Raw genomic sequence first — 27438 nt, forward strand, 5'->3', positions numbered from 1 at the left:
TTGATTCCCAAGTATTTTATTTTTTTCGATGCTATTGTGAATGGGGTAGTTTTCCTAATTTCTCTTTCTGAAGATTCATCACTTATGTATAAAAATGCATTGGATTTATGAGCATTGATCTAGTAACCAGCTACTTTACTGTATTCACTTATGAGTTCTAAGAGTTTTCTGGTGGAATTTCCAGGTTCCTCTAAATATATAATCATGTCATCAGCGAACAGGGATAGTTTCAGTTCTTCTTTTTCAATTCGTATCCCTTGAATTTCTTTGGTTTGTCTCATTGTTCTGGCTAGAGTCTCAAGAACGATGTTGAATAGAAGTGGTGAAAGAGGGCATCCCTGCCTTGTTCCAGTTTTTAGGGGGAATGCTTTCAGTTTTTCACCATTTAGAATGATATTGGCCACAGGCTTAGCATAGATGGCCTTTACAATGTTAAGGAATGTTCCCTCTACCCCAATTTTTTCTAGTGTTTTGAGCATGAAGGGATGCTGTATTTTATCAAATGCTTTTTCTGCATCTATTGAAATAATCACATGATTCTTAACTTTTAGTCTGTTGATATGGTGAATGACATTTATTGATTGCTGGATGTCGAACCAACCTTGCGTCCCTGGGATAAAACCCACTTAATTGTGGTGCACTATATTTTTAATATATTTTTGTATGTGATTTGCTAAAATTTTGTTGAGGATTTTTGCAGGGATGTTCATTAAGAATATTGGTCTGAAATTTTTTTTCCTCTCTGTGTCTCTGTCTGGTTTAGGTATCAGGGTGATATTGGCTTCATAGAATGAGTTTGGGAGGGTTCCCTCCTCTTCTATTTCATGGAATACTTTGAGGAGTATTGGAATGAGCTGTTCTTTAAAGGTTTTGTAGAACTGGGCTGAGAGGGTCCCGGACTTTTCTTTGTTGGTAGGCTTTTGATGACCTCTTCTATTTCATTGCTTGAAATTGATTTATTTAAGTTGTGTATGTCTTCCTCATTCAGTTCAGGTAATTCATATGTCTCTAGAAACTTGTTGATGTCTTCGAGGTTTTCTGTTTTGTTGGAGTATAGATTTTCAAAATAGCTTCTAATTATTATGTTTTGTATTTCACTCGTGTCTGTTGTGATATTTCCTTGTTCATTCCGAATTTTAGTAATTTGAGTTTTCTCCCTCTCTCTCTTTGTTAGCGTGGCTAAGGATTTATCAATTTTGTTTATTTTTTCAAAGAACCAACTATTTATTTTGTTAATTTTTCCGATTATTTCTTTTGTTTCAATTTTGTTGATTTCGGCTCTGATTTTAACTATTTCCTATCTTCTACTACTTTTGATGTTGGTCTGTTCTTTTTCAAGGGCTTTGAGCTACAGTGTTAAGTCGTTTATTTGTTGATTTCTACTTCTTTGGTTGAATGCACCCCATGAAATAAATCTTCCTCTAAGTACTGCTTTCATAGTGTCCCAGAGATTTTGATATGATGTGTCTTTGTTCTCGTTTACTTCTAAGAATTTTTTTATTTCCCTCCTGATGTCTTCTGTTATCCATTCATTATATAATAGTGTATTATTTAATCTCCAGGTATTGGAGAAGTTTCTGTTTTTTATTCTGTCATTTATTTCTAATTTCAATCCATTATGATCTGATTGAGTACAAGGTAGTATCTCTATCTTCTTGTATTTGCTAACAGTAGCTTTGTGGCATAAAACATGGTCTATTTTAGAGAAGGATCCACGTGCTGGTGAGAAGAAAGTGTATTTGTTCTTTGTTGGATGGTATATTCTATATAAGTTGGTTAAGTCTAAATTGTTGATTGTGTTATTGAGATCTGTGGTTTCTTTATTCAATTTTTGTTAGGAAGATCTATCCAGTGGTGATAGAGGTGTGTTTAAATCGCCTAGTATTATTGTGTTGTGTTCTATTTGATTTCTGGAATTGAGAAGGATTTGTTTGACATACATGGATGAGCCACTGTTTGGGGCATAGATATTTATGATTGTTATGTCTTGCTGAATTGTGCTTCCCGTAAGCAGTATGAAAAGTCCTTCTTTATCCCTTGTGACTAGTTTTGGCTTGAAGTCCACATTATCTGAAATGAGGATGGATACTACAGCTTTTTTGCTGAGTCCGTGTACTTGGTATGTTTTTTCCCATCCTTTCACCTTTAGTCTATGTGTATCTCTTTCTATGAGATGAGTCTCTTGCAGGCAGCATATTGTTGGATTTTTCTTTTTAATCCAATCTGCCAATCTATGTCTTTTGATTGATGAGTTCAGGCCATTAACATTCAGGGTTATTATTGCGATATGATTTGTATTCCCACTCATTTGACTCATTTTTGTTTTTTGACATGATTTGGTTTCTCCTTTATTTGGCTATTCCTTTAGGCTAGTTCTTCCTGTTGCTGATTTGCATTGTTGTTTTTCATCTCTTCCTCATGGAATATTTTGCTGAGAAGGTTCTGTAATGCCGGCTTTCTTTTTGTAAATTCCTTTAGCTTTTGTTTATCATGGAAGGATCTTATTTCATCGTCAAATCTGAAAGTAAGTTTTGCTGGGTATAAGATTCTTGGTTGGCAATCGTTTTCTTCCAGGGCTTGGTAAATGTTGTTCCAGGCCCTTCTAGCTTTTAGGTCTGGATTGAAAAATCTGCTGATATCTGTATTGGTTTCCCCCTGAATGTAATTTGATTCTTTTCTCTCATGGCCTTTAAAATTCTGTCTTTATTTTGTATTTTAGGTAGTTTCATAATAATGTGCGTTGGTGTGGGTTTGTTGTAATTTTGTATATTTGGAGTCCTATAAGCCTCTTGTACTTGGTTTTTTGTTTCATTCTTCAGATTTGGGAAATTTTCTGATATTATTTCATTGAATAGATTGTTCATTCCTTTGGTTTGTTTCTCTAAGCCTTCCTCAATCCCAATAATTCTTAAATTTTGCCTTTTCATGATATCCCATAATTCTTGTAGATTCTGTTCATGATTTCTTATCATCTTTTCTGTTTGGTCAACTTTGTTTTCAAGATTAAATATTTTGTCTTCAATATCTGAGGTCCTGTCTTCCAGGTGTTCTATCCTATTGGTTATGCTTTCTATGGAGTTTTTAACTTGTTTTATTGTTTCCTTCATTTTAAGGATTTCTGGTTTTTTTTTTTTCAGTATCTCTAACTCTTTATTGAAATGATTTCTTGCTTCCCGTATTTGCTCTTTTCACTGTTGATTGGTGCGATCATTTAATGCCTGCATTTGCTCTTTCATCTCCTGCTTCAATGCCTGCATTTGCTCTTTCATCTCCTCGTTTTCTTCCCTGATTGTTTTAATTATGTACATTCTGAACTCCCTTTCTGACATTTCTTCTGCTGTGCTGTCATTGGGTTTTATTGATATAGTATCTAGGTTTGTTTGGGACATTTTCTTCCCTTGTTTTCTCATATTGGTCACATGTCAGTGGGACTCTGTGATAATGCAGATTTCCTCTATTGGCTTATAGTGTCCCTGTAGATTTCCAGTGTATCACCTCCCAGCCTTTAGTAGCCTGAAGTCTTGGAGTAACTTGATAATGCAGTGCTTCCGAAGAAAGCTGCCCCTAGTCCACTACTGGTTCCAGGGCTTGGCGCCGGCTCTGTGTGGAAAGGCTCTCACTGAGGGGCCTGCTCCGAGAAGCTGGCCGTGTGGGAGGAGCCCACTGCCGGAGTTCCCAGGGCTGCCTGGAGGAGACTCTCACTGCCCTGCCCTACTCTAATAAGCCCCCTGAATCCAGGCCTGCTGCCCAGGTTGAGCTTTACCGGGTGGGGGAGACTCACCCTGTGGCTCTATTTTAGTCTGAGTCTCTCAATGCCTCCCCTTCTTGAATCCTGGGTTCCAGAGTGACTGGAGATGCAGTCACCCTCTAGTCTACCATCTTGGATTGCCCCCTAATAGGTACTTTTTAATTGGTACATAATATAAGGCATGTTTGCATGGACACAAACTTTTGGAAGAAGAAAATTCTGAAGTTCCCAAAGCAAACATACAACAGTATAAATTCACTCAGCACTTGGGTTAGTGAGATTCAAGAATGTTGTTCTAGAAATAAAACCCCTGAAAATTACACCAAAACATGGAATCTTCCTTTCAGAGTTTCTCAGTCTGTTTTAATTTTTCTTTTCCTTTCAGGTATCTCAACCATGTATTCATTGCAGCAACTCTGTGTTCAAATAGATTTTGGCAATGCTAATTATGCTAATAATTAAAATGACCTCAAAATGAAGAATTACAAAAAGAAAAACAGTAACAAAATATATAATGCTAATTTGGGGACAGTTGGAAGAAAAAATTGAGGTATGTATCTGCTTCTTAAGAAATATATGTGGATAAAGAAAGGCAGAGGTATATTTGAAAAGCATGAACTTTATAAAGCTTATTTTCTAACCATATTTTGAGTATTCTGATACTTTGCTATAAATTAAAGTAAGTTTATGGACCACAGTTTGCAAAAATATTCCTACAAGCATCCATGAGATGGTGATGCATGCCTTCACATTTTTGTTTTATTTGGTAGATATAATTATCATCAGTTGAGAAGTATCAGGTTCCTAAAATTTTAAATACCTTACCATTAAAAGAGGCAGACATTTCATTTTTACTGATGCTTCTTTTTATATACAATTTTCTTATAAGCTGAAGGATGTAACATTCAGAAAGACCAGGGAGTAGGTTTTAGTCCATGTAGAATATTAAACCAAGTATGTGAATATTTTAGAAAAGTGCTCTGTAGAAGAGGAAGGAGATTGGGGAAGGGCACGGGGGAAAAAGGGGTGGTTATGGTATGTTGCAGTCATATAATAATATGCCACAGTGAAATCCATTATTCTGTATAAGTAAAGAGCATTAATAAATATGATCTGCATTTTGACAGAGAAGAGCTTAAACAAAGTACTCAATACAAAATGAAAAATCTCTTATAAAGAAGTCAATTTATTGAGTTAAAGGCATAGTATGTATTCTGAAAAACTAGTACCTACAAAATTTTCATGGTGCTTTTCTTTCTGTTTCTTTTTTTTTTATGACCTATCTCCTTAATGACTTGAATTCACTTTTCATCTTTATGAACTCTGTCATTTCACATTAAAAATGGGTCCGAAGGGATAGCCTGGATCTATTTGCAATTTAGCACATCATCTGTGGTTTCACACAATGTCAGTCTTTGTGGTGATCAACTACTTCAACATGGCTTTGTCCTAGGTGCTTAATCTCAAAATCAGAAGAAATAATAGAATCAAAATAGCAAAACTGGGACAGGGATACATTTTTAAAAAATGGACATAAAGTTGTTTTAAAAGATTTTAGATTTAAAACCCTCTTGACACTAGAACAAATGACATTAAGAATAATTCAAAAATAAAACATTTAAACCTCAACCTTTTTCTTTCTTTATCTTAAAAAGTTCATTGGAGTTTTGAAAAGTGAAAGAACTTGCCCACCATCCCACAACTTCTTTATAGCAGAGTCATATCAAAAACTCAGGTTTTCATCTTACCATTCCCAAATCATTCAAGTGGTGAAAATTCATTTAAAAATTAAAAATATATCTGGAAAATATATATGTAGCATACCAAAAATACATGTAAATCAGACTTGAAAGAATGCCATTTTAAAACTTAGTGAAAGTTCGTATTTTACTCTTAGGATTTTATGAAACAGAAAAACTACGAACAAATCCAAAATGGTTCTCAGGAAGAATCTATAGACTTGCCACTTTTGTTTCAGGAACAAAAATAAGGTAGGAACAAGGCTAAAACATAATTTTTAGCTTTCTTACCAAAATTTTTGTCGAATTACTTACGGAGATCTATTATGTTGAGGGCAATAGACCACCAAAACCACCACGATAAAATGGAAAAAGTTGACTTCTACTTTAGAAGTAAAAATCTATTATGTGACAATATTCTCCCACCAGAAACCAGTAAAGTACTAGATGAAATACATAAAGGGCCGTATCAAGCTACCAGACACTAGGCAAAAAAGAAGACTAAATCTCTGAGCATGGTAAACAATTGAGGTGAGCTTTGTCATTGCTCCAGACTATGATCTGGAGAAAAGAATCTCAGCTGATAACTCAGGTATGGTAATCCCATGCAGAGCCTCGTGGTCTTTCTGATTTGAAGATATGGAAATATAAATCTTGGGAAAGGGAATGTGTCCAGAGTTCTTGGAACAGAAAGGAAGGAACTTCATAAAGGAAAGGACTCTGGAAATCTACAGAGCATTTCTTGAGTGGCCACCTTGTTACTGACTAGTGCATGTGTGTCTACAAACTTCCCAAGGTTGGAAACTTTCACCTACAAGGATTAGAGAGAACAGTCAAGGTAAAAACTTCATATCTTCAGAACAGTGGTTCGGCTACTTAACAAGGCTTTGTCTATCTGTTGGGTAAAATGAGCCTAACTCTAAATATTGATCTGGTCCTGAGTAGCAGAGGTTAAAAAAAGAACAAAAACAGTCTAGATGTCTCTAAGTAACTTAACTGAATTCTAGAACAAAGCTCCAAATTTTTTAGGAATTCAAAAATATTCAATTAGGTAAAATTCTTAATGTTTGGCATTCAATTAAAAATTACCAGGCATTCAAAGAAGCATTAATGTATAATTCACTATGAAGAGATAAGTGATTCATTTAAGAACTACTCAGAAATAATATGAATAACAGAGGTAGTAAAGGAGCACATTAAGATAGCACAATTGCATTCCATTTGTTGAAAAAACAGGTGAACATGTCCAATAGAAACATTAAGATAAAAAATAGAACAAAGTCTAGCTACTAGAGATAAATATTGTTATGTCTGAAATGAAACACACTGACAAGATTAGTGACAGATTAGATATTGGAAAAGAAGAAGAAAATTTTATTTCCAAATCATATATTATCTCCTTAGAAAATTATATGGCATCTACAAAATATTGCTAGAAGGAATAAATGAGTTTAGTATGGTTGCAGAATATATTCAGTTATGCAAAAATAATCATATTTTAATAAGTTAGCAGCAAATGTTCAGGAATTGAAGTTTTAAAATGGAATTTACAATACCTTAAAAATGTGATACACAACTATGAAAGATGTGTAAGATCTGTGCATGAAACTATAGAACGCTGCTAAAAGAAATTAAAGATGACTCAAATAGATATACCATGTTCATGGATCAGAAAATTGATTTTTCCTTGACACAATTCCAAAAAAAAAAAATAGAAATAATTTTAGAATTTGAAAATCTGTTGATTCAAGTCTTATTGTAAAGATACACTTGCCCAAACAGAGCAGTATTGGCATAGTTATGGTTTTAAATATTAAGAATCCCCCAAAAGTTCATGTGTGAGACAATATAAGAAAGGGCTAGAGGTGAAGAAATTGGGTTATGAGAGCTCTAACCTAATCAGTGCTTTGATCCCCTGATAGGGATTAACTGAGTTATGACTCAAGGCAAGTAGGGTATGACTGGGAAAGGTAGGTCACTGGGGGTGTGCCTTTGGGTGTATATTTCATCCCTGGTGAGTGCAATTGCTTTCTCTCCCTACCTCCTGGTGTGATGTTCTGAGCCACTTCCCTCCACTACATTCTTCCACCCTGAAGTTCTGCCTCATCTTGAGCCCCAAGGAATGAAGCTGGCCACCTATGGACTGAGGCCTCTGAAACTATGAGCCCTCTAATTGTTCTTGTCAGGTTCTTTGGTTGCAGTGGCAAACGCTGACTCAAAGAATCATCAAGATAAGAACATTATATTAATGGAACAGAATAGGCAGTTCAGAAATAAACCCGTACATGGATAGTCAACTGATTTTCAGCAAAATTGCAAAGGCAACTTTGCCTTTGCACAATTCAGTGGAATAGGGACAGTGTTTTTGAAAACTGGTCCTGGAACAATTAGATGTCCATTTGTTTAAAAAATCCCCCCAAACGAAAACAAATGAAGAATTGCTTCAATTCATTCTTTGTACCATGTGCAAAAATTAACTGGAATTTAAAGGAGGAAATTTACAGATGGAATATAAAAATGCTTTGCAAAATATGACACCTTTAAATGTTAGAGGTTGCGATATTGCATTTAATGCATTCTCAAGGACTTTTTTTATTTTAAAAAAATCTTTGAAATCAGTTTATGATTTAAAATTGATGGCATGTTATAGTCACCCTCAGTCAGTTATCTGCGGGGGCGCCTAGCACATAAAACTCATGCCAGGGAAGTGTGCCTGGCGCATAAAGACCCATGCCAGAGGTTGGTAATCTTCCTCTGGAGGATGATAGCAAGGACTCGTCATAAGTTGGGTGCTGCCAACGCCTTCCCTGGAAGACGATAGCAAGGACTCGTCGTAAGTTGAGTAAAGCTGGAGCCCCTTCCTCAGAGTGTTAATCTCTCTTCCTTTTTGTTTTTCACCAGAACTCACAATATTACGCTGATTAATCATGTTTAATAAAGTTCTTCGGTTGAAGGATGGTGGGAACACAAACAGTTCATATGAGTTAACCCAATTCCAGTAAAATAAAGTTCATTTGTTTACACAAAGCACTAATATTCCTATAGGGAATGGTGGACATTCTGAAGCAATATGTCTTGTGATGTTTTTGTTAACTTTTACAAGATTCCCAGACATCTAGTTACATATAAGTGATTCCCTTAGCTTCAGTGATCAACATATTTATTACATTTGGTTTCTTCTGCAAAGTAATAAGCCTCCCACAGAAATACATTATATTTAGTCCAAAAGAGAAGTTTTAGTTCTTTTAGATAAAGATTTTTTACTTTAAAGATAATAACTTGGTTCTCAATAACATAATATGATTTAACATAGCATAGACATGTAATTATAGTTACAAAAAATTAATAACAAAATACTAGAAGTTATAATTAATCTTAGCAGTAAGAGATCAAATAGAAGTTAAACTTTAAAGAAAAAAAAACAAGTAGTGTACATCAACTTGCTTTTGTAAGCTTCAGGTCAAAAAAAGTTCATTGTAGGGAAATGTTGAGTAAGATGTGCCAGACGGCACTAATTGACTAACTGTGCAAACCTAACTTCTGTTATCTATTAATAAACTTCTAAGAACTTCCTTCTTCATATGAAATCATAAGTATTTTTAGTGAAAAGTGTAAGGGTATATAAACTGTAAGAAGAATTCAATAAACTTGTCAGCATCCTAACATTGACCGGAGTCTTTGTGGTTGCTGTCCATCGCCGACGCTGCGCCGTCTAATCACTCGGGGCTTTTGTATTTCAGGCCATCAAGGACCCCTGGACTCTGCTGCTCGGGCTGGTCCCCGGCAGTTATCAATCTCAACATTTTCTTCACATGTGCAAATTTTTTTATACTTATGATGTCTCATGTATAATCCAGGTAACAGATGTATGAACATTAAAAATATAACTTATTTTGACCATATTTACTGTAGGAAAAGTACCTTTGATTTTGGATTTGATTTTTACAAACAGTTCCAAATTATGCTGAATTAATTTGGTGTGCAAGATTGGATTCATTTGGGGAATACTTTATATCAAAACATGATTTACCTATAAAGAGAGAGCATTTCTTAGGCAGTAAAAAACTGGCCTTTTTAGTAATTCCAAAAGAATATGTCTAGTATATTTTACAGTGTCAGACTAATTTGATTCTGCATTCAGAAGTTCATGAATAGAATAGTTTGAAAGTGAGCATCTCTTTGCATATTAACGTGCCAGTATGTTTATAAATAAGGCTTACTTTAGAATCTTCCCTCAAGAAATAATTCTAATTTTTATTAATTTCATCCAACTAATATATACTGAATGATTGTTGCAAAACATCAAGCTGGTAGTGGTAAGAGGAGGACAATAATAATTAGTAACTGTATCAATCTTGGATGTTTAAAGAATATGCTATAGTTTTTGAATATGTAGAGGTATACCTTGCTCATTCAACCACTGGTGAAATGCATTATCATGATAATTCTGCCAGTTAGTCAATGAAGAACTGGACTAATAGATTTGCCCACTGCTCTCCACAAGGTGATAGAGGAGCTCTGCACCAGATTTTGGGTTGACTTGTGAAATGCCTTCTGACGTTGCTCACCTATGTACTTAAGCAGTTTTCATTTTCAGTGATAAATGCCATAGAAAAGGTAGAAATGAAAGGCCAAGTTCCTCAGAAGGAGACCACATCTGGGGAAATTTCAAGGGGTTAAAATTCTAATTGGATCTTGAATTATTTCAATAGGTAGTTCTAGAAGGAGGAGAAATCATAGTGGGAAGGAATTGTAGGAGACGAGGCAGGGAGGTGATAAAAGGGCAGCCCTGCAGAAATTACATATAGCTCACTGATTTTTTTAAACATAGGTCTATGCAATGGAACAGAAAAGAAAAAGCTTTGAAGGGCAGGAAATGACCCCATTTTGACGGATCTTAAATTTGAAGGTGAGGGCTCTTTGTCTATTTTATTAGGTTTGGGTGAAAAAAAAGGCATGGTCTTTGGTGTTGTGTGTAATGGAGGGATATATTGCCTGCATTTGGGTCGAAAAGCTTAATGTGTACAATGGATTAAAGCAAGAGAGCAATAAATCAAGAAATATTAAAAGACTGAGATGTGGTTATGGTTTTGCAACTACCACGGAAGGGATAATAAATCTAGAGTAGTGTGTTTGCATCACCAGAGACACTTTGAGAGAGAATAAGAAAGAAATTGACTGTGGATGAATTCTATTCTTTCAGAGATCATAAAAAGTTAATTTCTGATGAGGAATAACTGATCTGCTCTTGTAAACAGAAAATTTTAAAAAACAAAATTAGTCCTCAGTTTATCAATCATCTGCCTATCCATCATCCCTCTAACTGTCATTATCTATCATCTGCTTTTTGCTATGGGTTTCGAGCTGAACTTGGTGCTAAGCAGATTTTGTTTTCCTGGAATTTCTAACTTTATGGACAAAATATGAGCAAAACTCCTTCACTGAGCTAAGCCTAAAAGTCCTGTGTAATATAGGGACAGTAAGATCCCTCCAAATGAAGTTATTTTGATGAATAGAATATGATGCATTACAATACTCAGCACAATCTTTTGTCATATTCAGCACTTAAAATATGTGAACATAGACATAGGCACCTATTTACAAATATATAAATAGTCTGCAAGTGGGGTACTGCTTCTGTTGACCAAATTGGTGTGTGAGCTAATCACAGTACTGACAGTGAGAGATAATTGAAAATATGATGTGGGAGGCATTAAAGATTTCTGTCTTGTCAAACCTTGTTCATTGCCTTTGATGATTATTACCAGCTTAAAGCTTTCCCAAATTCCTAGGTCCTTTCTAGGATTCCCATTCTGGAACTCTTCATCAATTACTCTTGGATCTGAAAGACTTTCCTAATTTACCCTCTTTCATCATCAGAACCAAGTTTCCATCTGGGGCTCCATATGATTGATTAGTTTTTTTCAGATAAGAGACATTTATCTGAAGTTGTTAAAGGCTTAAGCTAATGGATCTTAAATTTGAGTATTCTTTGGAATAATGTGAGGTCTATAAAGAGTTTATCGGACCCACTCTTAGAAATTCTGATTCAGTAAGATTGGAATGGAGCCCGGCTTGGTGGCACGTGCGGGTAATCGGGAGGCTGAGGCAGGAGGATCACGATTTCAAAGCCAGCCTCAGCAACTTAGCAAGGTCCAAAGCAACTCAGAGAGACCCTGTCTCTAAATAAAATATTTAAAAAAGGGGTGGGGATGTGGCTTAGTGCTTAAGTGCCCTGGGTTCAATCCTTGGTATGAAAAAAAAAAAAAAAAAAAAGAGAGAGAGAGAGAGATTGGCCTGGGGCCTGAGAATGTGTATTTCTAACAAGATCCCAGGTGGCGTGATGGTCTTGGTGAAGTCACCAACAATGAGAACCTCTAATTTAAGCCAATGGGATACTATTAGGAGTTTCAAGTATTACAAATAAGTTACTAAATGAGGCATTTGTTTCTTAGATAAACCATCAATTCTTTAAGAAAATAGGTGGCGATAACCTGACAGCCACGTGACTTGAATCATTAATGAAAACTTGACCTTGCAGTAGAAAGCCTGGAAAACATTTCCCCCTGTAGCTAGTTTCTAGTTTCTTTATTCTGTAGACATTTCTCTGTGAGTGTATTGCAGTAGCTTCTCAGAATTGGCATACATCAAAAGCCTAGTGACTGTTTCCTCTTACGGTTTACTTAGATTTATGTTTTCTTTCTTAAGTGTGAGAGATATGGAAATAATCTATCTTCTTGGGCCTCTTCAGTGGACAAGGTGCTGACAGCAGAATGGAAATAATGAATGTGCCACATCTGTGGGAGTCCCTGTCACTGCATGAGAGAGCTGCTGACCTCACCCCAAGCCTAGGGGTGAGTGAGCTGTTCGCAGAGTCCTGGATGAATACAGATGAAATGAGGGGAAATTCATGTTCAGTGTCCTGGGGTTGCCTTAGTTTTCTGAATGTTTCAGATGATTATGTTTTTTCTGCATTTTCTACATAATAACTTCAATTATCTACTTTATTTTGCATACATATGCCTGGCCAGAATCCAACAACTAAGTTCTCTTGGATAATTATCAGGAGTATCTTGGAACAATTGGCAATTGCATGGAAATTCGTGTTTTGAAAAGTGAGTAATTACATGCACAGGTATCAAAATTATGTGTACTGAAGTGCTCATTTGAACAGATTATGAATAATTGCCCCCAAATCACACTGAGCTTTTCTAGCCTGAATGTTCCACATGTTGGGTTGCAGTCCAAGACAAGCTTAGTTTTAAAGCCTCCTTTTTGGTTGCTGAAAAAACCCCTGAAAATGGTTCTTTTGCAGATATTCGTCACGCTAGCACATATTTCCATCTTCTCCGCTCTCCACGTCAAGCCCATAGGCTTCACGCCTTCTCCTTCTGCAGCTGCATCTTTGTGAAATCTCATCTGAGTGTTTGATGTTGTGCTGTGCTGTCTTAATACACATATCTTCTGCCACAGTTTGTCATTCTAAAACTAGTTATTCTCAAGGGAGCTTTAAATTTTCCTAGTGTTGAATTTGATAATTTCCTGTCAAGCATCTCACCCATTTGAAACCTAGATATTTTAAAAATAAGTAAGTTTTGTGTGATCACAAGAAGTAGACAGAATAGTTCATAAATCATATGGTTTACTGTCGGACGGAGAGAATATTATACCTTATGTTTACGATGCTTAGAGAGGAAGAGGATAAGAAGTGCAATCTCACAGGAAGTATGCTGCATAGACAAGGCACAGCCATTAGATTGCAAGTGAGTTCCCAAATTACTAACACCTAGCTGCTCAATTAGGATGGAAGCCAGCCTTGGTGGAAAGCAACGTTTAAGTAAAGATTGAGGTGTGCCTTTATCTAACCAGTTCTCAGGAGACACTGGTTTGACCAACACAGAGGAGATGTGCGTCCTGTTCCTGATGCTGGTGGGAATGGCTTCAATGCTGCAAGCCAACAAGGTGTGGCCCTGTAGCAGCCTGAGCAGGTCATTTAAGAGAAACAGCTGGCAGAATTTAGCCAACTGTGCTCTGTGAAAATCTTAGGTTTGTCGTATTTTTAAGTCTAGTAGTTTGAGGCTAGCAGCTCATCTTGTAGGATTGGATGTCACATTCCCGAGGCGAGGTGAAGTTCACTCCACATTCTTATAAGAGGGGTCTGATAGACATCACTAAGGACAGACACATTCTAAGCTTTTATCAGAGAAAAACATGTCATGTAGCAAACTATGTATTTGGAATCACTCAAAGCTACATAATAGCTCCTAGCTGATGTCTTTGATTCCTCTTATAACTATTGTCCACACTCTGCCAGGGTCTGCCACAGCGCATGTATATACTTTATTCATTTTTATGTCATGAGATCTCAGAATAACAACTGGAATCTGACTGGTGCTTTGTGCCTGTTACCTGACTGGGCACCTGTTAAACTGGGGTAAGAGCCACGTACATGGGAATACATATCGTACTTCCACCCCCTGAATATTCTCTTTGTTATTACTTTCTTAACTTGGCATTCTGTTACTGGACTTCCTGGCTTGTAATCTCTTTCAGTTCTAACTTGCTCTGTCTTTCTGAACAGATAGAGCTTCCTATTTCCTCACACAAATCAGCATTTCCTCAACCTTGAAAGTCTCCCCAGTACTTAAAAAAATAAATTTAGTTTCCTGGTTAAAATCATCTTGAACCTCCAAATTATGGCTTGAGTCATTCCCAGATATATGAGCCACTGCCATTTTATTCTTCTGGAAGTTTTTATACTCTAAGTTTAGTAGATTTTCTATTTCTTTTGAGACACAAAGTTGATTCAGTGACTTCTTTTTGTGACCTCTCTGTGAACTTACTAACATGCTAATGTTATTTGCTGAGAAATAACATTTTCAGAGAACTGTATAAATGTAACTCTTTTCCTAGCACAATGGTGTGTGGTCCAGGCTGCTCTGTGCTGAACCCATGAGCTACAGATGAGATGTATCCTCCAATCACAATTCTTGAAAAACAATAGATACAGCTTACTTAAACATCCTCTTTTTACCTTTAGAAGGAACCTCCCACCCTCCCCAATGAAACATGAATCTGTGCTCCCTGAATAATAATTCTAAGTCCCCATATGAATGTATTTTGGCTTCACAGATCATTGGGCCTCTTTGGATGACGCGTTCTGTACATTGCCATCTATTTACCTTACCCTTTGAAACGTGCCCTGTATACTTTTCTCCTCTTATCTGGTGACTTAAGGAGTGATTAAGCTGACATTTCAATGTCTCATTGAAATTCTTCTATCATCTCAACTTACCTTAACTACATTTCTCCGAATGCTTAAAGTCTTTATTGTCTTCAGCACTCTTTGAAAGTTATTTTATGCTATGAGTCATCACTTTTGTACACATGTATTCCATCTTCAAAAGATCACTTATGAAAGGGTAGTCTCAATTTTACGGCTTCAGGGACCTACAAAGGACTTCCCATAGAAGATAGCCAATAAAGGCTGGCAGTGATGATGGTAGATTTTAAAATAATGGTGCTTCTTGAAGAAAGATATTAAAACTGAATTGCTTTCTTAGAGAACATTTTCAACCAGTCTGGGTAAAAAGTTATTTGGATTAACTAAATTATACCTGTTTGACAACCATTCAAGATTTACCAGTTCAGTGGATTTGAGAAATTATTCATTCAATTCTAAAAGCTCATGAAATCAGTTCATTCAATTAATGACAATTATGTTCACATTAAAATGTTTATATTATATTTTTGGCATTTGTGATAATCTCCAGGTCTACCTTAATTTAAAGAAAATAAGATATACCTTTAATATACATTGATATGTTTTTTCCTAATATGCTGATGCGTAGTGATCTGAGTGACAGTTTTACCCTAAGTAAACAAAAGCAGTATGTTTCATTTACTGGAGACAAGAAATTGTCAAAATATGAGTAAGAAACTGACCTGGCATCTCAACAAGTGAACTTCATAAAAGTCTAATAAAATTTTATTTTATACCACACAATGTTTCATTTCCTGCTAAAATATAGTTGCAATGGTTATTTATCCATCTTGCTTATGTACAAAAAATTCAGATGGCCTTCTGGTAAAAAAGCTTGAATGTGATATAAATGTTACTTGTGTTACCAGATTCCCAGGCCAGAAACCCAACTCTAGATGTCCCAAGAATTCCTTTCTGGCCCCTTGCCCCCAAAACCAAACAGAAAACTAAGGTGAAAAGTGTGAAAAGACCTTAATTGGTAGGGCCACACTGGGAAGACCAGAGGACCCACATGTTTGGTCTTGTCTCATAGCTGTGTCTTCAGGGATATTGATGTGAACTCCCAGATTGTATAGACAAGGGGGCCAGAAGTATGCACAGCCAACTCATCCTGGTCAAACAGAGGTCTCAGGATTGATCCAATGGGCCTTGTCAACAGAGATAAGAAAGTTGATGTTGCTGGAGATAAGGTAGTTTTGACTCATCATAAAATGTTTATTGATCAGACCTATGTTCCTGGAATCCAAGGTGACTGTCAGAGAGAACAACTCAGAGCAACCAAGACAGATGCAAAATGGAGGCAGAAATGCCAAGTTTTTATCTTGCTCTTAGTGGGCATTTGCAGGCCTGAGGCATTGGTGATTTAATCAAAAAGCAGCCTGGAAGTCCTTGTTATAGTTGCATGGTCTGGAGACAGACTACCTGCCAACTATTTTAAAGTTGAGGATACTAAGAATATTTACTCACAGAACCCTTATGAAGATTAAATAATGGATTAATATTAGCAAAGGCCGCAGAACACTGCCTAACACACAATGCAGCTGCTTGTTAGTAACAAATCAGGAAGCAGATATGGGACTTATTTGCATAACACGATTAACTATTAAATTGAACTGATGGGCAACTTCTCAATAACAACAAAAACTGCTAGAAAATAATTGTGCAATATCTTCAAGGTTCTCAAGAAAAATGTGGACCAAACCAAAGTTCTATATGTGCATAGCTGAATGTTTACTATTAAATGAGGTCTGTGGAATAATGAAGAATACATCTGAACTTCACCTGCACATTCTGACACAGGACTTCAAAAGCCCTTGGAGTTCCTGTTGCAGTGCTGCTCATTACTAACCCCTTTCTATCACAGAAGTTTCTGCTAACCAGGTGACTCAAGGTAGGTTAGATAGAAGGAGAGACTGGACACATGGAAAAGACATCATGAGTTCTATCATGGGATCAATGATGTAAAGAGATCCAAAACTCTGCATGGCCAGAGTTCGAGCTTCCTACTTGGTGAGCTCGAGAGCATGTTGGGAGGGTGATGCACCCTGACTCCATGGGGAGGGGCGTGGTTGCTCAGCTTCCGGGTCCCTCCTAGACCTTGCCTTTTCCACCTAACTCTTCCTGCTTTGTCATTTATCATAAAACTGTAAGTACAGAAGAACTTTCAGCACGTTCTGCAGGTCATTCTGAAGTCTTATCAAACCTGATGTCATGGGAATCCCTGAATTCATTGCTGGTTGTTCGGAGGAAGGGGGCTCCTGAGATTTGCAGCTGGTATCCGAGCTGCAGGCAGCTTTGTGGGGGACTTTTCTTTTAACCTGTGGGATCTGTGGTCACTCCTGATATTATCGGAATTGAACTGGGTTACAGGGCACACTGTGTTGTCAAGGAATTGGAATCAAAACAAGAATAAATAAAATTTGTAGATATAAAAAGCAAAGAGCTTACCATCTGTGCAAACTTATTAAAAATTCCACTTAAAGAAGAACTTTAGCCAGAAATAAACACAGAAAAAAGGAGTTATTTGTGGAAAGGAATATAGGTTAGGGATAAACGGTAAAACTTATTGATGATTTTAATTAGTTCCATGAATTTGGGTTTGTGCTGAAAAATATCTATAAAATTGTAGTTACTATTAATGATGCATGAAAGGTGCAGTTTTGAGGATGGCTAAGCTGGATAACTGCGTCCTTGCTGCAACTGGGAGGGTCACAGAGACTTTGAATAACTTCGGATTTTGTTCACAAAATATAAAGGCATCTATATCTCCATGCATAAACCAATCTATTTATATTAGAGCCATGAGGATAATCATTAGAACCATAGAAACTAATTACATTACTTTGAAATACAGAGTAAAGAAAATTTGAATATTCTTTTTAAAAATGGGCAAAGAAAAAACTGTTTGCTAAATGAGAAAACAAAATAACGTTATATAGACAAATTTATACACTTCTGTTATGTTAATAAGTAACAAGAAACAGCTCAGTGATTCAATACTAATGTCATTAAGCCTGGTTATAAAAGCCCATCTGTTTCTTTGCTTTCAAGAAATGATTAAAAACAAAATCAGAAGGAATGCTTGTACATGATGTCTGAGAAAAATATACTCATGTCAAATACTGATCAAAATTATACCTGTATATAATTATTACCTTCAGAAAAAATGGCACTTAACAGATGCAATGCAAAAAGTATCAATAACGATAAAGAATATCATGGCTAAGATTAAGAAAAATGATCCACCAAAAGCTGGATCTTAAACTTTGCACCCAAAGGTATAAAACATGTAAATATGTACCAAGTAAAAATGTAATGAATCAAGTAACAGATTTATCAAGAGAAATGGTCAAACCTCTGATCCAGGAAGTAGCTTAGAAAATGCTAGATGAAGAAGACAAGAAAAAAATATTTGTGGAGCTATAGGAGATTTGAAGAAAACAATTTAGAAATTTCAGATATTAGAGAAAAACCGAAATGAGAGCACACAAGAGAGATTTAATAATACTTTTAATATATAGATAAAATAATACATAATTAATAAAATTATACACACCTATACACAAAGCCACAGAGCATATTTATTAAAAAGAACATCATGGGTAGGATTATGAAGGAAATCCCAACAAAATATAGATAATCAAATAATATAGGCCAGTCTCTGACCATGATGTCATTAAAATTAAAAAGCAACATTTTAAACAAGTAAACAAAAACAAAAGCACTCACACCTCTTTTGGAAAATAATGTCCAATCCAAGGCTGAGTCTTTAAGACTTTCCTGTCTCTCTTTCCATTTTCTCTAGGTGCTTACATGTGCTAATAGCAGACAATATCAAGATCTGGGGTAAAAACCATCCTACAAAAATCCGGAGTGTTTTTAAACTCAAAGTATAATGCTATGAAGTAGCTTTGCAAGGACTCCCAGGGTGCCATTGTTTTTCAAATGTTCTAGAACATAAACACCTATTTTACAAAATAATGTGAAATAATTTGAGAGGAATAAAATTACACTGAAAGTGTCAAAGATAAAAGGACATACTGATTTTACATTTTCCCAACTTTCCTATCAACAGCATTAGTCATTATCATGATAAAGTTTAACATGTATATTTGTATTTAACCAATAAGATCTATAAAGATGTGACTAATCATACATTCAAAACTTCAATCTATCATAAATGATATTCAGTAGTGTTTTCAAGAGAATGGTCTTGTGCTATATATTTATACTGTTTAAAATATTTTCTTTTTTAATTACTTTTTTTAAATTTTTACAGATTGCATTTTGATTCATTGTACACAAATGAGGTACATCTTTTCGTTTCTGTGGTTGTGCATGATGTAGATTCACAGCATTCATGTAATCACACATGTACATAGGGTAATGATGTCTGTCTCATTCTATCATTTTTCATATCCCCCATTTCCCTCTACATGATCTAAAATTCCTCCATTCTTCTCTCACTCCCCACCCCCACCTCCATTTTATATCATCATCCACTTATCAGGGAAAACATTCAGACTTTGGTTTGTTGGGATTGACTTATTTCATTTAGCATGATATTCTTCAAATCCATTAATTTATCTGCAAATGTATAATATTATTATTCTTTATGATTGAATAGTATTCCATTGTGTATATATACCACACTTTCTTTATTCATTAATCTTTTGAAGGGCATCTAGGTTGGTTCCACTATCGAGCTATTGTGAATTGAGCTGCTATAAACACTGATGTGGCTGCATCACTATAGTATGCTAATTTTAAGTGCTTTATCATACTGATAATCACTTTAGACTGGAGGAGTGTTTTCCATACATAAGAAGAAAGGAAATTATTTCTTCCTTGCTGTTGGAGACGCTTATATTTACAAAAGCGCACGAACACCAATGAGAATATCTAAGCACTCACATTAAAATGATTTTGTTCTGAAAATGTATTTAATGTGTCCTTTTTACTATCATTCAGTGTACCTGCCAATATGTTCAGAGACTAATGAATCCTCTAAAATCAACTCAGAATCTTACAAAGATTGTAAAGATGCCCCAGGAAAAGGATATCAAGCATTGTTTCTAGTCATCTTTAAGAAAAAGAGTTTGCTTGGAGGCAACAGCGACAAGGCTGTTCTAGACCTGGTGAAGAGAATCCTTGCATAGCCAGGTCTCTGGGATTTTACCTTCGATAAATGTAGCAGTAGCAGGTATCAATTTTGTGCTGGCTTTGTGGGGTTTTATTTTGTGCTGAGTGTTTCAGAGAGGAAAGTTAAGTTCGATCTTAATACTCTCAGAGAGAGGATAGGCATTGTCTTTCATTTATCTATTTATACCCATTTATACACAGCAACTGGATGACTAAATTCATTTCAGATTTCACTGTGTGCTTTAGGTTTGCTGATGACAAGTGTCTTTCCAGGTCTAAAAGCATTGTTTCAATACTTCCTCAGGTGTTTTGTTATAGCTGGCATGTGTTAAAAAACAAACTGAAGGACCAAAGTCAATAGCTTTACAATGGCTCATCCCCCAAGACTACTTTAACTTATTTTTTTGTATTTGTTTCTGTGGTTATGGGTTTATATTCAATTTTTGCTCATCAAAGTAATGTATGTACTTAATTTTAGAAGTCCAGTCATTGAACAGCTTTTTGAGAGAAAAGGAAGTCCCTATATCCCCAACCCTTCCCATGCCTTCCTTCTCTCAACTTCTTCAATCACTTTGAATGTTTAGCTGCTCATTTTGGATTTCAGTGGCCTTATTAATACACGTTACTGGTCTATACTCTGGTATTTCTTGATCTTTTGACGTCATACATCATCTACTGAGGGGCTCCTTTTGCTTTCTTATACCACTTTGTCCAGCATATATTCCCAATAAGTTATGGAACAAATTTTGGCAAGATCAATATTCATATCAATATTATAATTGCTGACTTTTGTTTGTTTCTCTAAATGCTTATATCAGTTAAGAAGAAATACTTTGATAGTAATAAAAACTAAAATCCAACATTTGTTATAGCATTTTGACAACATGAGGAATATCTATCTGAATATATTTTATAGTCATTTCAGTCTTCACTGTGTTGCAGAGTCTCATAGTTCAACCACACTGAATGAATCCAATCAGACATCAACACGAGACACTCTCCTGAAAGTCCATCTGGAATTCCTGACTTGTCACATTTAGTGTTTTTTCAATATGAAAAATCAAGCTTTGGGTCAGTACAAGTATTTGAACGTACCAGTGTGAAGGAGGAGCTTGTGGGCCAAATGAGAATGAGAAATAGCAACACTTGAACAATGGGCCTAAGCTAAACCAGTCTTTAAAATTAGACTTAAGCTTATCTATTCATTCATCATTCATTTGATCAATCATTCACTTGTTTATTTATTGTTTAATTCCACAAATATTTATTTGTCTGTTGTGATATTTAAAAAGACTGTGTACTATTGTGAAACAGAAAGAATAACATATGACCCCAGCCTTCAAGTCCTCTGATACGGAACTTGAGGTCAGCATTTTTCACATACTCAGGTTGTATTAGGCAGGGTTCTGCAGAGAAAAAAATCACCAAGAGGATATAGTGATAAATAAGAGGGACTTTACTTTGGTAATTGGCTTCTCATTTATAGAGGTAAACAATTGCAAGCTACAGAATGAAGGCAGTTAGTGATGCGACTCAGTACGGGTGTGAATTCCTGAGATCCAAGGCAGTCAATGATGCAAAGGAGTGGGAGGAAGGGTCTGGTATACTGGATGGAGTCCACGGGCCTTAGAACCTAAAGCTCTGAAGTTCAAGGGCAGGACAACATGAATGTTCTGACTTCAGAAGAGAGAGAACATTTGTCACTTTCCCTATTTTGTTTTATCTGGGCCTTGAACACTTTGGATGATGTCCACTCCCACCAATGAAGATGGCTCTTCTTTACTCAGTCTACTCATCCAAATGCTATCTTCTTGAGCTATCCTCAGACTCCCAGAAAGGACGCTTGAGCAGTTTTCTGGGTATGTCTTAAACCATTCAAGTTGAAACAAAATTAACCATCACACAGGGTGTTTTATGGACTGTAATATAATAACAAAAAATGCATTTTTGAGCATCTGTTGTATACCATGCTAAGTATTTCATACATATATCAGTTTTGATCAGATATTTCAAACAGGAGTTAAAGTAGGTCTAGCAAAATTAAATTTGTTAAAGTTATTTTAATATAGAATATATGATTTATGATTTTACCTAAAGAGGTACTTGGAAAAGTCCATGAAAATGGACTTCCGAGAACAGTGATATAGCAGGGTTTTTCACAATGGCATTTAAGGAGATTTCCCCTTTACTGTCACTGGTGGTGCAGAGGACAAATGGGTATTGGGGGATAATTCTTGATTGTGTAGTTTCATCATTGTGCCGTAAGGAAGAATGATTGTGGTCGAGTGTTTCAGTATTAGAACAGGTTCATAGGTTGCTGTAGGGAAATATTAAGCAGTTCATACTGAAACAAAGTCACATTTAGCACATGCTAAGGTTATGTCTAGTTGTGAATTCTGAGTGGGCCTTCTCCCTGATTGGCAGAAATGCTCAAATGCAATATCAATGCCTATTGACTTGGAAATCAGAACAGGATGGATTAATTCATTCAGAAATCAGGTTATAAAACAAAGTAGGGAGCTAAGACCTGGTAGATCATCTACAGAAACTGAAACAATCCTTCTCTTACTGTCTAGCTAGGGTATTATAAACTTTTTCTCTATCAATCCTTTATTATATTATAGGGAAATACACAGGGTATGGGCAGGCTTTTTGCCTAACTTTACTCTCGAGCAGGAATTCACTTGAGGAGTGGGGGATCCACCTATCAGTAAGTTTTCTGGAATCATTCCCTGTCTACCTCAGTGAGTTTGACTGAAGCTAATGCATTTGTAAATAAGACAAATGTTATGTCTTATCATCACTTGTATATTCTTGTTAACCCACAGTCATAAAAGAATAGCTGATGAAGATGGAGTCAGTGAGTGAAAGCTCACACTTTGTGGGTGATCTCTCTTTCAACAGGTGCAGCTTGGTAGCTCCCTAAGTCAGGCAGTCCTGAAGATGCCAGCAGACAACCCTTAGCCGCTGAGAGAACGGCTCCCAACCACAATTCTGACCCCTTCCCTGTCTCTCCAATAGAGCAAGTCCATTTCTTTGACCCCCATTTTCTCTACCATAAGTCTTTAGAATAAACGGAAACACTCCTGAGCATTTAAACCTGTAGTTGTTTATAGTTGATGATTTGAAGGTTAAGATATCTTTTATATATTCGGTTAAGCAGCTCTTCATTGCTGTGAACAAAATACTCAGCAAGAACACTTTAGAGGAGGAAAAGCTTATCTGGGTCTCATGGTTTCAGAGATTTGGTCCATGATGGCCCAGATCCCACTGCTTTGGGCCTGAGGTGGAAGGGAATAGCTGACGAAAGCTGCTTAGCTCTTGGCAGCCAGAAAGCAGAGCAGGAGAGAGAGACCAGGAGGCAGGGACAAAATATAATCCCCAAGGGCATGCCTCCTAGAAAGTTACTCCCTCCAGCCATGCCTCATCTGCTACAGTTCCCACCAAGCAATTCATTGAAATTATCATCTGTCACATAGATCACAGCTCTCATAATCTAATCATTTTACCTCTGAACATTCCTGCATTGCCATAATATATATATTGTCTCATTAAACACTTACATTTATCTGACTTATTACTGAATCCATTTTTTAAATTGGGAAAACAGTAAAAGAAAATAAAATTCTGTACTTGTCACAAAACTCATTAGTAGTGGTACATACTCTAAAATACAGGTCTATGTGATTTCAAAATCAAGTCATTCTGTCCTTGGTAGAGGTGATAAAGATGGGCAAGTAGATCAAGGCAAAGAGGCCTCACACAACCTTCTGTGTGTCACAGTGAAGCCCGTTCTCTGGTGACTGAGAGCCAACTACTTTATGGGAGTGTGTCTGTTTGTTGGACTTCTCTAATAATTTCAAAGTTCCCTCTAATACTAAATTTAAATCTTGTTCCTTGTAACTTCTTATTTCCTGGTATTGTTTTTCTCCCTTGAAAAATATATCTTCCTTTCCCTGAACATTATAATTCAGTTTTGAACCTATGTGTGGGACTTTATATTGAACCCTATTAAATAATAGTTAAAGTACTTTAGGATGACCTACTTCAACATGGAGAAAAGAATTTGATATTAAAGTCTGTATTTTGTTTCAATGAAAAATTAAATAGCAATCTCATCTGAATGTATTTCAAAATCCAAATTGAAATATAGCCTATAATCAAGTTAGACTTTCTCTTTTCAGGCTGTGGAAATCATTAAAAGCCATATCTTATTTCATTAAATTATTAATAGAACAACGTCTGAGGCAGGAGATTCAAGTATAATTAGCAATGTGCATTTTGACATTGCTTCTAAAAATATTACCTTATTTTATTTTTCCTTTATACTCTAAAGTTCAAACAGGTAAAATTTTGCTTTTCATTTCTAGAAACTGTTTGAATGACAATACAATAGACTACAATAGTGGTGCAGTATTTTTTTTTTTTTTTTTTGGTTGCACAGGATTTGTTCCATTAGATATTTCTTAAAATAAAGAAAATCTGCAGCTGAGGTTTTCCAGTTACAATGATTCATGTAGTCTGGGGTACAATGATATTAGCTGAGATGGAACTGAATCTGAGCAGTCTCCCCTTCTCCCTCCTTCCCTCCCTCCCTCTGTTCTTCATTCTTTCTCACTCCCTTCTTCCCTTCCCTTTTCTCTTGCTCCTCTTACTTTTCCTCTTCTTCGTTTTGCACGACTTCATTATTTAACTTGAGATCAGACCCTGTGTCTTGCTCTGCGTCCCTCTCAATGTGTGTGTGAATTACGCAGGATATCAACATGACTTTAAATTGGCCACATGCTTTTATTGGGGGTCATTGAACAAACCTGGCCTGAATGCCGTGCACGATTTCTCTGGCCACCCTCCCTTCGTCTTTCGTCTGTAGAACAGGAAGCTGTTGCGTCAGTGCACTTGGGTTTCAGCAGTTCAGAGATCTGTTTCTCCTCAAATGTATCTCAAAGATGAAGTCAGGCCAAGCGGACTGCCTGAGAACCTGAAGACTCCTCGATGTTTATAAAATTGCTCTTTGTAGATTTGTGTGTGAGAATGGGTTCACTATTTCTATGCATTCATTTTTGAAGACTTGTCATTTTTACTTTGTAATATTGGTGAAATGTAATTGTCAGCCATGTGGGTAATGGAATTTGAAATAAATCCCTTCCTGAAGGTTAAGTCAGGTTCATATATTTCTGTATAACAAACACGCATCATGTAGGCCAAGTAAATAATTGCATAAGTAAATTTTCTACTAGACAATATTCTTTGAAGTACCTTATCAAGCACTGATTTTGTGAAATGGTGCTTGTACAAAGCAAGGAATTCTGAGTTCTACATACAAGCCCCAGTTTTGCAATTACTTGATACGTAAACTTGGCCAAATAATCTAAGCTCTTTGAGCTTTTGTGTGTTCACCTGTAAAATTAGTCTAATGAAATCTATTTTACCTAAATTACAAGAATACTAATGGATAAAGGGAGATGATGAAGTATATTTAATCTTGCAATAACTAAGATCATTTAAGATAATATAATCTTTATGAATCCCATTGAACTCAGTTACTGAACTACAGTTTTGTTAGACTACCACATGTGACAGATGGTCAAGTGTCTGAGTCATAACATTTGTTACAAGCATACTAATTTAATAAATGCCTTCAAGGGACTAGTACTAGGTGCTATGGGGCACAACGTAATCAGACATGGCCCCTGGACACATTATATCTAGTGAAGAAGATAGACAAAAACCATAAAGCATATTATGATAGAGGTTTTAAAAGGGACAATAGAGAACAGGGAAAAATTATATCAATTACAGTTAGATGTGTGAAGATATCATGGAGAAAATGGGGGTTTGCCCTTGAAAAAAAATGGATTTCTAATAACTGCAATGATAAATTGAGAAGAGGGAATAGTCCAGTTAATATTCCTATACCACCAAAAGTAACTACATTGACACTAGTGAACATTTCCTAAATTTTAATGATACCTAAGACAGAATGCAAAAGAAAATTACCAAAAGCGTAATGAAGTCTCTCTCCCCCGTAGTCATAAGTCTTTTTCTTTATCAATTCTTCTAAGGGATTGGAAAAGCCAGCAGCTCTTTTTTGAACTTCTCAGTTCTTGATTTTGGTAATCGTCAGAACGTCCCAAGAGGGATGGCTCTGTCTCCTCTAAGAGTTAGCGAGACAAGACACCCTCCTTTGTGAGCTTTTCAACCTTCCTGCAATTAGAACTCCTACTCCTGGTAGACTGATGGAGGCAGACAAGGACAAGAGCTACAAAAAGGCCATGAAAAGATGTGACAAGCAGCTGCGGGGTTTCTAATCAAGGGCTCTTTTCTTTTTCCAAAGAGGAAGGGTTGTTTCCCTGACACTGATTCAGGGAGGACTTTTTTCTTTGTTTGTTTTTGGCATGACAGAGCCAAGGGAAACTTTTACTTTGAGTAGTGGACTCTCCTTAGTCAATGTTTTAGCAATACTTCCAGCAATGTTTTCAGTTGTAATGCAGTTATTTAATAAATTGACCTGTTTCAGCACAGAACTCTATGGATTCTTAATTATTCATGTATATTTGAAAATGTTAAGCTTAATCTGAATACATTTCAGGAAATCTAGGGAATGGAGAAAGTAAAGAAAATGAGTACAATCTCACTCCAAAAACTGCTGATATTTCCCCATCTATCCTTCTACCTTTCCCCAATATGTCCAATCACCTACCAGCCTGCCTCTCACTCTGTTCGTCAGTTCTCAATGTTCTTCTATATCACTGCATCCATGGAGCTTGTTTTCCTTGTATGATTATCAAGGCATTGATTTGGAACTTTAAAAAAAATATAATGATTATGGATTATTATAGTTCTATATTTTCAAATTATTAATATGATTTTTAATGTAATGCCATACTGTTGGATTTTTAGGATAATTATAAGAGATTTTATTGAATAATAAACACGAAGTATTTATGCATAGAAATTTGGTAAGTAGCTGGATAAATGCATTGGAACAATTTCACAGTTCTAGTTATACAGATAAAACATCAGAAAACTTTATCATCCCTGGTTTCTTTGTCAAGTGAGTAAAGAAAGATTGATCACTGTCTATGGTAAATTATTTTATTTGCTTGTTCCTGAATTTGGAAGGTTATAATCTGTAAAACCTCAATTTCCTCACATGGAAATTTGCAATTATTCTACCATCTGAAAACATGTTATTTAAATAAAATATTGTGTGTAACAGGGCTGGGGACATGACTCAGTAGCAGAGGACTTGCCTAACATACACAAGGCCCTTGATTCAATTTTCAGCACTGCAAACAAACAAAATAGTATGTGTAGCAAATCTTATTCAGTGGGCGCTCATTAGATAGCTATTAGCATTAATTTGTTTCAATTTACATTTTAAAATAATAGGCATGCTGGAGTTTTTCTGCAGTGCTTGGTCTTTGGGATGTTTTACTGTCAGTCACACATTCACGACTATTTTCTCATGACTACGTGGCGATGCTAGAAGTAGGTACCAATATAACAAGGGTGCCTAGGTTCTGGGGTGTCTTGGGTAGGAGCCT

Source organism: Sciurus vulgaris, assembly GCF_902686455.1.
Source record: "Sciurus vulgaris genome assembly, chromosome: 7".
Lineage (NCBI taxonomy): Eukaryota > Metazoa > Chordata > Mammalia > Rodentia > Sciuridae > Sciurus > Sciurus vulgaris.